Here is an 11002-nt window from a genome sequence, read left to right as displayed (position 1 = left end):
TCGTGAGAGCAAATGGTTAATATACCTGTCACAACGTCTGGTGAAGACTCCTGGTCCTGTCGACCCGCTAAAGCATAGATACGGTTCTGATTACCACCTGAACTGGAACCTCTACCTCTGCCTCGACCTCTACCAGCCGAAGACTGAGACTCACACCTTGAAGGATGCACGGACATAGACGATCCTGTTGCTGAACTCGCTGGTTGTGCCATTCCCCCCGAATCTCTATTTGGGCAATCCCGCATCATATGCCCTGGACGCCCACATGTATAACAAGCATCAGAACCTGCTCGGCATTGGCCCAAGTGTCCTCTACCACAGATGTCACACCATGGAGGAAATGACCATATCTGCGCAGATCCTCGCTGTCGCTGCAAACTCGATGCCCGTGAGCTCTCACCGGGTCCTGACTGAGTATAGCGGTCATACCCGTAACCCTGTAACTGAGGTGGCGGAGGCCTAGGTGGCCGTCCGAAGTACTGGGTCCTATAACTACCCTGAGATTGCTCCTGAGACCTGGGAAATCTCATCCTCTTACGTTGCCCTTGCTCAGCCCTCTCTGTACCCTGCTGCCGACGCCTACCCCTTTCTATATTCTGGGCGAATGCCTGAATTCGAGAGATATCCATACTATCCTGCAATGCAGCGGTGGCACATGCCTCGGTTAACTCTGGGGCTAACCCATCTATAAACCTGTGAATCCTGTCCCGCATAGTAGCAACTATGGATGGTGCATATCTGGCCAATGAGTCAAAACGGAGACTATACTCTCAAACACTCATATTACCCTGCTTGAGGGATAGAAACTGATCGACTCGAGCCTGTCGGATCTCCCGCGGTAAGTACTGGTCAAGGAAAGCATCTGAAAAATTCTCCCAAATAGCTGGAGGTGTATCACGTCTCCTGGACCTCTCCCATCCCTCATACCAAAGGATGGCTATATCTCGGAGTCGAAAAGCTGCTAGCTCAACTGCCTCTTTCTCCGTGGCATGCATAACACGAAAGATCCTGTGAAGCTGATCTATGAAATCCTGCGGGTCCTCCCTCTGATCTGTCCCCGTGAACTCTGGGTGACTCAAAGCAATAAACTCTCGGACCCTTGAACTCCCAGACCCCTCAGAAGTTCCTGCACTAGCTGATGCCCTAGCATGTTGCTGGGTAGCTACCAACTGTGTCAACAAATGCACCGCACTTCTCAAGTCCTGATCTGATGGAAGTGGAGGGGGAACTGGATGTGCGGTTTCCCTAGGAATCTCCGTAGTTGGTGGAGGAGCCGGTAATGGCTGAGTAGGGGTCTCCCCTTGAGCCTCAGACTGGGCCCCATCTACTGGGGGTACCCTGTTGGTCCCCTCACCTACTACTGTATCTCTCCTCTGGCTAGCCGTAGTCTTCCTAGTCACCATCATCTGTGCATGCAAACACCAACACATAAGTTTAATTCAAATTTCCTATAACTCAGTTCTATAGCACGATTTAGATTTCAAAGAAGTGTAACCAACTCCTAAATGCCCTGTAGTTCCTTGCTTATATAATGTGGTGCACAACACATCTATAAACAAGACCCTACTAGACACGGCTTGTAGACTTCCTAGGACAGAACTGCTCTGATACCAAGTTTGTCACGCCCCGAACCTAGGAGCGAGACAAGCACCCCGTGCCTCACCTAACCTGGCGTACCAATTTGCGACTAAGGGACTCTGAACACATAATGTCATACTTTGGCCATGGGGCCACCTTGCAAGACAATTTGCGAAGCAAAATATAAAACTGAATGGAAACTAGCGCTAACTAAATATCAATATAAAGCTAGGCCGACAAGGCCGTCATAGCTACTACAGCTGACAAACCACCAATTTATACAAACCCAACATACTGCACTAACCAACAGGATATGCCTACAAGCCTCTACTGATAGATGTACTGTGATCGGAACAGGGCCCCGACCTACCCATAACATATATACAGATATACATAAGATGTACACAAAACTCTAGTCCTGGCAACTCCAAAAGACGTGGAGCTTACCGATCAGGCGGAACTCGGGAAACACCTACTGAGGAGGTCTACCCGTCTGTCTGTCTGAACCTGCACGCATGAAATGCAGCGCCCCCAAAAAAGGGACGTCAGTACGAAATAATGTACCGAGTATGTAAGGCAATAAAATAACTGAAATCTGAAACTGAACTGATAATATGATAACTAAAATTAACTGGGAGTCAAAGATGATCTGGAGATATACTTACCTACTGATACTGACTCAACTCCTTCAATATAGTAAGTAAAATAATTGTACGGCCTTATAAGGCTCGGTATATATAACTGCTCTGCCATAGTAGGCTCGCTTATAGGCGCTCGGCCATACTAGGCTATGTATCTCGACCATGCTGGGCTCGCTCATAGGCGCTCGGCCACAGTAGGCTCGGTATATAACTTTCCATCTGATCAGAGGTTGCCCAATAGGGGCCTGCCCATCGATTATAGCTCGATGGTAATGAAAATACTGTAATACTGTATATATAGGCTTGCTGCTCTCTTGACTGGAAGAAGACAATACTAAAATTGAATATAGAGTCTCGATAAGGAATAATATTGTAACTTATGAGACTAGAATAGTGTGAATAAATTCATGAATATGAACTTCTCTTTTTGTCTCATTACTAACACATGTAGCTACGAGATCATGCCAAAATGAAGGAAGGCTTAGCCTTAACATACCTTATCACAATCTTTTCAATCACGAAGTTGAACTCACCTCTTCGCACCTTAATCTACAAGAATGATAATAATACTATCGTTAAGTTACGAAAGGTACAACTATCGCACAACGAACGACAAACCTATTTTGTATTAAAACGGGCAGCATCTCCCCTATAATATGCCCTTCCTCCAACTTCAAGATAACACCAATAATACAAGGACAGAACAATAACAACATATATACATCATTTTCCAGCCCTATATACACCATCAAATACTACAAAACAGCCCAACACACCCCAATCTCTTCGTACACAAAACGACCACCGTAGTAGTGTCAAACGACCCGAAAATGTTATGACGAACGACCAGCCAACCACCCTACATTTATATGGTGTTTATAAACCCCCTTCCTCCTCCAAAACTCCACAAAATAGTAATAAAACACGCAGCCCAACAGCAACACAAAACAGTCCACAAAACAGTCCGCTACAAGTGAATAACTCGAACTCACGGCTTCCGATCACCGTCCCGTGAGTTCTTACAAGTATAGAACGACTTACCATGAATTTACAGAAGAAAAACTGGATGAAAGAGATCAGTAAACTCACCTTATTTGTTGGATAACTCAGCTCCTATCTTGGTTCTTCAAACTCTAAGTTTTACCTCCAATTGGAACTTGAAAGGGAGAGAAAATCAATTAGGGTTTGTGGAAAATTTTTGGGAGGATTCTTTGCAGAGCTTATGTCTGGTTATTATGCTCTATTTTAAGTCTAATATATGAAGAAAATAGGCCCTTAAAAGGCCTCTTTGGACGACCCGAAATGGCCCATTTTTGGGCTTTCATTTAAGCAAGTAGGTGACACACCTACTTGTCACCTAGCAGCTTGCGCAGTATCGCAAAAATGCACATATCTCTCTACTCCGATGTCGTATTGACAAATGGTTTAATGCGTTGGAAAATAGACTCATAGATCTTTAATTGGATGGGTGGAACACACCATAACTCTAAGTATATTGGGAGAAAATCGCAGTTACATTTGACCCAAAGTTTCAGTAAAACTTATGAATGTAACTTGTGATGACTTTCATCGACTTTTGTTCCACAACTCGCTTGACATCAAAACATAACACACGGATGTCATACAAATAATATAAATCATAACATAATCTCCTTATCATGTTAATCACCCTAGTCTCACCCCAAAGGTACATGTTATAACATTTCCAACTTGTCGACTTTCGATGAAACATTATTTTATTTAATTGCTTTAGCTTCTGAACTGTCCAACCCTCTTTGTACTTGTTGTTCATGATCTTCAATATTTGTAACCTCAGAGGTAACATGATTAACTTACTTTATATACTTTTAAATATTATCTCATTTTTTTGTCCTACATTAGTTTGCTTACGACGCATTTTTACGTACGAAAATATAGGGTGTAACAAAATCCCTTTGGGGCAGATTTGGATCCTAACACTACTAGTTATGGCCATTGGTTTGGACTTCAATTGGGCTCCTTTTCAAACACCCCTTTCTGGATCTCTTTTAAGCTCATTTTGAGCTCTTCTGGGTACCCTTTTGCTGGATTTCAAGGGCTGAGTTTGGGACGCAATCTTCCTCCTCTTGGACTTGAATTTGGGCCACCAAATAATTATAAAACTTGTACAATTCATCCCCTTTGAGCTTGAGCTCGTCCTCTACAATTAAAATTTTCTTTATGTGCCATTGAAGTGCAGCAACCTTAGTCTGCAACTCTTTAACTTTAGATCTTATAAATGGCCTTCTTCGAGATTCCAAAACTCTATCCTTGTCCTTGATGCTATCATTCCCCTCTTCTTGAAAATAATTCATCTCCGAATTCGATCCTACATCAAACAAAGACAAGTCAGCAACATTGAATGCAGCACTTACTTGTCTCCAATCCTTTCAAGGACTTGAAATGGGCCATCACCTCTAGGATGCAACTTTGACTTCCTTTTGGAAGGAAATCTCTCCTTTCTAAAGTGAACCCAAACTAAATCTCTAGGTTTAAAAATAACTTGTTTTCGAACCTTATTCTTTCTCAAGGAAGTTTGCTCATTTTTCTTCTCAATTGCAAGCCTTGTTTGCTCATGAATTGTTTTCATCATCTCAGCCTTTGTCCTACCATCAAGATTAGCAATATCATTGGTAGGTAATGGTAATAAATCAAGGGGAGTAAAGGGATTGAAACCATAAACTACCTCAAAAGAAGACATACTTGTAGAAGAATGGATTGTTCTATTGTAAGTAAATTCAATCATAGGTAAGTAATCTTCCCAAGAAGTTAATTTAACTTTCAAAACAGCCCTCAACATGTTTCCCAAGGTTCTATTAACTACTTCAGTTTCTCCATCAGTTTGTGGGTGACATGAAGTAGAAAACAATAATTTAGTGCCTAGCTTCCCCCAAAATACACGCCAAAAGTGGCTCAAAAACTTAGCATCCCTATCACTAACAATAGTTCTAGGTATACCATGTAATTTAACAACTTCTTTTACAAAAAGATTGGCAACATGTGAAACATAATTAGTCTTTAAACAAGGAATAAAACGAGCCATTTTGGAGAACCTATCTACCACAACAAATATACTATCCTTACCATACCTTGTTCTAGGAAAACCAAACACAAAATCCATAGAAATATCAATCTAAGATGAAGTAGGAACAGGTAATGGCGTGTAAAGACCATGTGGTAACACTTTGGATTTAGCTTGTTTACATTCCAAACACTGTGCACACATTCTTTCAACATCTTTTCTCATTCCAAGCCAAAAGAAATTTTTAGCAAGTATGTCTAGTGTCTTTGGGACTCCAAAGTGACTCATAAGCCCTCCACAATGTGCTTCCCTTACAAATACATCACGTAAAGAGCAATTAGGGATACACAACTTATTTTCCTTAAAGAGAAACCCATCTTGGAGATTAAACTTCTCAAAAGGACCCAACTTACAATCTGCAAAAATCTTGCGAAAATCAACATCATTAGCATAAAGTCCCTTGATTTGATCAAAACCCATCAATTTAGAAGTCAGAGTAGAAACTAAGACATACCTTCTTGAAAGTGTATCAGCAACAACATTCTCTTTTTCTTTGTTTGTAAGAAATTACATAAGGAAATGTTTCAATGAATTCAACCAACTTTGCATGCTTCCTACTAAGCTTACCTTGACTCTTTAATTATTTCAAGGATTCATGGTCAGTTTTAATGACAAACTCTCTTGGCCATAAGTAATGTTGCCAAGTGGCTAAAGCCCTTACTAAAGCATATAGCTCTTTGTCATAAGTGGAATAGTTTAATGTGGCTCCACTCAACTTCTCACTAAAGTAGGCAATAGGTTTAGAATGCTGCATCAAAACAGCACCTATTCCTTTGCCAGAAGCATCACATTCAATTTCAAAAGATTTAGAAACATTAGGCAATTGTAACAATAGAGCAGAACATAACTTTTATTTCAACAAGTTAAAAGCTTCATCTTGTTCTTTTCCCCATGTAAAATTTTTATCCTTTTTAATAACTTCAGTTAAAGGAGAAGCAATGGTTCTAAAGTCTCTCACAAACCTCCTATAAATACTAGCAAGTCCATGAAAACTCCTAACTTTAGTTACACTCTTAGGTTTAGGCCATTCTTTTATTGCTTTGATTTTCTCTTCATCAACCTCAACTCCATTAGAACTAACCACAAAACCCAAGAAAATCACAGGATCCACACAAAAAGTACACTTTTTAAATTTAGCAAATAAAAGTTGCTTTCTAAGAACTTCAAAAACTTGTTTTAGGTGTTCTACATGCTCTTCTACAATGTTAGAAATGATCAAGATACCATCGAAGTACACCACAAGGATATGATTCATTAATCTCATGAAAGTTATAGGTGCATTAGTCAAGCCAAAGGGCATAACTAACCAATCATAAAGCCCATATTTGGTCTTAAAAGCAGTTTTCCATTCATCTCCAGGATTCATTCGAATCCGATGGTAACCACTTTTTAGATCAACTTTAGAAAAGATTTTGGATCCATGTAATTGTTCTAACATGTCATAAAGATGAGGAATAAGATGGCGATACTTTATCGTTATCTTATTGATTGCTCTACAATTCACGCACATCCTCCAACTTCCATCCTTTTTGGGTACCAATAGGACGGGAACAGAGCAAGGGCTCATGCTCTCTCTCACAAAGCCTTTCTCAAGAAACTCCTCAACTTGCCTTTGAAGCTCTTTTGTCTATTCGGGATTACTCCTATAAGCAGGCCTATTTGGAATTTGTGATCCAGGCACAAAATCAATTTGATGCTCAATTCCATGCAAAGGTGGTAATCCATTAGGAATATCTTCAGGAAAGACATCTTGAAAATCTTGCAAAAGAGAAGAAATACTACTGGCAAAGAAGAAGTTAGTAACTCAGAATTGATCAAAACTTCTTTGTAAGTAAGTAGTATTATGGGCAATCCCTCTTTTCATGCATTTGAATACTCTTTGGCTTTTATATAGAAACTCTCTTTTTTCCTTTCCTTAGCCTCTTTCCTCTCACCAAGACTTTTTATTTTTTCATTCAAATCCCTTTTTATCTATTCTCTTAAATTGCTGCCCTCTCTCTCTTTCTCTCGGCCATCTCTTTTTTGTTTCTAACTCTTGGCCTCCTTTTTTTTCTTTTTCCTCAAGCTTACTTTTTATCCCTCTCCTTGCTTTTTCCATTGTTTCCCTTAATCTGTTTTGATCTTCAAATACTTGAGCAGGAGATAAAGGTGCAAGCGTAAATTTCCTGCCATTTAGCTCAAGAGAATATCTATTCTTTCTTCATTCATAAAAAACATTCCTATCATACTGCCAAGGACGACCCTGTAAGATATGGCAAGTTGCATAGGAATTATGTCATAAAGAATATCATCCTCAAATCTACCAACATTGAATGAAATCATGCATTGTTTGTTTACCTTTAGTTCACCACTATCATATAACCATTGGAGTCTACAGGGAGTAGGGTGTTTCATGCATGCAAGCCCCAGTTTTTCCATAAAGTATGAACTCACCACATTAGCACAACTACCATTATCAATGATCATAGAATAAGTTTTTCCCTTTATCCCACACCTAGTATGAAATATATTCTCCCTTTATTCTTCACTATTGCTTCCCAAATTGATAGTCATAATCCTCCTAACTACCCAATCATGCCATCATTAGGTAGTTCTATATCATCTTCATCACTCACATCTCCCTCTTCTTCTCCCTCACTGTTTTCACTATCATATCCTCCATCTTCTCTAAGAATAATGTTTCTTCTACTTGGACATTCATGTATCATATGTCCCCTTTCTTTACATTTATGACATTGAATAGAACTAGAAGGTGTAAAAGGTTTAGGGTTAAGGGTTTTACCTACCTCTTTGTTCTGAAATTTACCTTTATCATTGTCTTCTTGAGGTCTAAAATCACTCTTCATCTCTTGATTCGGCCATGGATTATTGGAGATGGTGTTTGACCGACCTTTTCATGAGCTAGTTTGCTTTCTTTTATTTTGATTTTCTACCTTTACAGACAAATCAACTTAATCATCTATTGTTACATATTGTTGTAATTCTACTATATCAGCTATTTCCTTATTTAATCCATTTAAAAACCTAGCAATTGTAGTCTCTTCTTCTTCCATACAGTTAGCTTGCATCATAACGATATCCATAGCCTTAAAGTACTCATCCATAGACACGGACCCTTGCTTCAATGTTTGAAGACGTTGTTGTAGCTCCCTTTAACAGTGTGATGGTACGAATCTCTTCCTCATCACCCTCTTCATCTCATACCAAGTAGCAATTGGTGCTTGTCCTTCTTGTAATCTGTCCCTAGTAAGTTTTTTCCACCAAATAGCAACATAGTCAGAAAGCTCAACAACAACAAGTTTAACCTTCTTACCCTCAGAGTAGTTGTGACAGTGAAAGATGGCTTCAGCCTTTCTCTCCTAATCAAGGTACAAGTCTGGATCCATTGTCCCCTTCTATCTCTTCCCACCCTATCAAAATTAATATCATTAAAATCATTTATAGGGTTTTCTTAATTTACAATGGAAGCAAAGGGTACATTTATCCTAGCTTGGGTCCTAACATTATTTTCCCTTCTAAGTTCAGCTACTCGGCAATGGTGTCCCTCGTCTCTTAGAGTTGCAAATTCCACCTTTCGAATTATTTATGCATTGCTTGCAAGGTAAAATCATTTCTTGCTTTGTTTTCGATTTCTTGAAAAACCCTTCGTTCGTCATCACTACCTGTACGTGATATCTCAAATAATTAAACTATATCAAACAAATTGACTTTTATCTCAATTGTTCTCATACACACTTTGCCTTTTTTCCTCTCGAATAACCTTTGAACAAAATACTTTGTAGATTTATAGTTAAATCCAATTCGTATAAAGTTCTTAGTAGTAAAATATAGATTTTTGGGGAACAAATGAAAGAAGAACCAAATCCTAGAACTATTAGGCTCGGTTGAAACAAGACACGAACAAAAAGAAAAGGATTATATATATTTAGATTAGAAAGAGTATGAAAAATATATTTTTTTCTTATCTTTGAAATCTGGGATCCCATCTTCTTATTTCCTTTGATAGTTTTTAGAAACAAATTAGATACAAAAGAAAGTTCCTGGAAAGCAAGCAATTCTTTTTTTAAAAAAAACTGATATTTTTTTTTTTTGCTTTTTTTTTTTAACTAGTTTTTTCTTTTGCTCTTAGTATTCAACAAATACCCAGAATTATCAAGAACAAAATATTGATAGAACATCAACACAAGCCTAAAAATATTATATGAACTCGCTTATGAGCTCAAAACACCAAGATAACATCCGAAATCATGAATTGAACACCAAAACAATCCACAATGAAACTCCAGAATTGCTAAAATTACAACCAAGCGTCTGATTCCTACCAAACCAACTCGGAATGACACCAAACTTTGCGTACAAGTTCAAAATTACAAAACGGACCTAATCCAAGTCCTGAAACTAAAATCCAAACCCGATAGACATGAAGTCAATCATGGTCAAACTTAGGAAATTTCTAAATCTTTAAATTGCCAACTTTCGGCAAAAGGAGCCAATTCAACATAGGAACCTCCGAATCTAATTCTGAGCATACGACTAAGTCCAAAATCACCATGCAAAACCTTTAGAACCATCAAAACATCGTTCCTGGGTCATTACATAAAAGTCAACCCTCGGTCAACATTTCCAACCTAAGCTTCCAAACTGAGAACCAATTGTTCCAAATCAACCCAAAACATCCCTGAAACAAAACCAACCAATCCTGCAAGTCATGAAACTACAAATGCACCTACATGAATCTTCAAAAGAGAAAACGGGACTCAAATACATAAAACAACCGATCGGGTCATTATATTCTCCCTCTCTTAAACAAACATTTGTCCTTGAATGAGTATAGAGACATACTTGAAGTACCAAAAAGATGAGGATAACAACTCTGCCTATCATGATCGGTCTTCCAAGTGGCCTCCTCGACTGGTTGACCTCATTAGTGAACCTTCACCGATGCAATGTTCTTTGACCTCAACTTCCGGACCTGCTTGTCCAAAATAGCCATCGACTCCTCAACATAGGTCATATTCTTGTCCAACTGCACCGAGCTGAAATCTAACACATATGATGGATCACCATAGTACTTCTGGAGCATGGATATATAGAACACCGGCTGACTCCCGATAAGCTGGGTGGAAATGCATGCTTGTAAGCCACCTTACCCACTCTCTCAAAAATCTCAAAAGGACCAATATACCGAGGGCTAAACTTGCCCTTCTTCCCGAACCTCATCACACCCTTCATGGGTGAAATTTTGAGTAGAACCCTCTCACCTACCATAAATGCTACATCACAAGCCCTCATATCCGCATAACTCTTCTATCTGGACTGAACTGCATGAAGCCGATCCTGAATCAACTTTACTTTCTCCAAAGCATCACGGACAAAATCAGTTCCCAACAACCTAGCTTCCCCAGGATCAAACCAAACAATCGGAGAATGACATCGCCTCCCATATAAGGCCTCGTATGAAGCCATCTAAAAGCTTGACTGATAGATATTATTGTAGACAACTCTATTAGTGGTAGAAATTAATCCCATATACCCCCAAAATCCTTAACACAGGCACGTAACATGTCCTTCAAAATTTGAATAGTGCGCTCGAACTGCCCGTCCATCTTTGGATGAAAAGCCATACTCAGCTCGACCTGTGTACCTAACTTATGCTGCATGGATCTCCATAAATGCGATGTGA

Source organism: Nicotiana tabacum, chromosome 15, assembly GCF_000715075.1.
Source record: "Nicotiana tabacum cultivar K326 chromosome 15, ASM71507v2, whole genome shotgun sequence".
Lineage (NCBI taxonomy): Eukaryota > Viridiplantae > Streptophyta > Magnoliopsida > Solanales > Solanaceae > Nicotiana > Nicotiana tabacum.
This window is presented reverse-complemented; position numbering follows the sequence as displayed.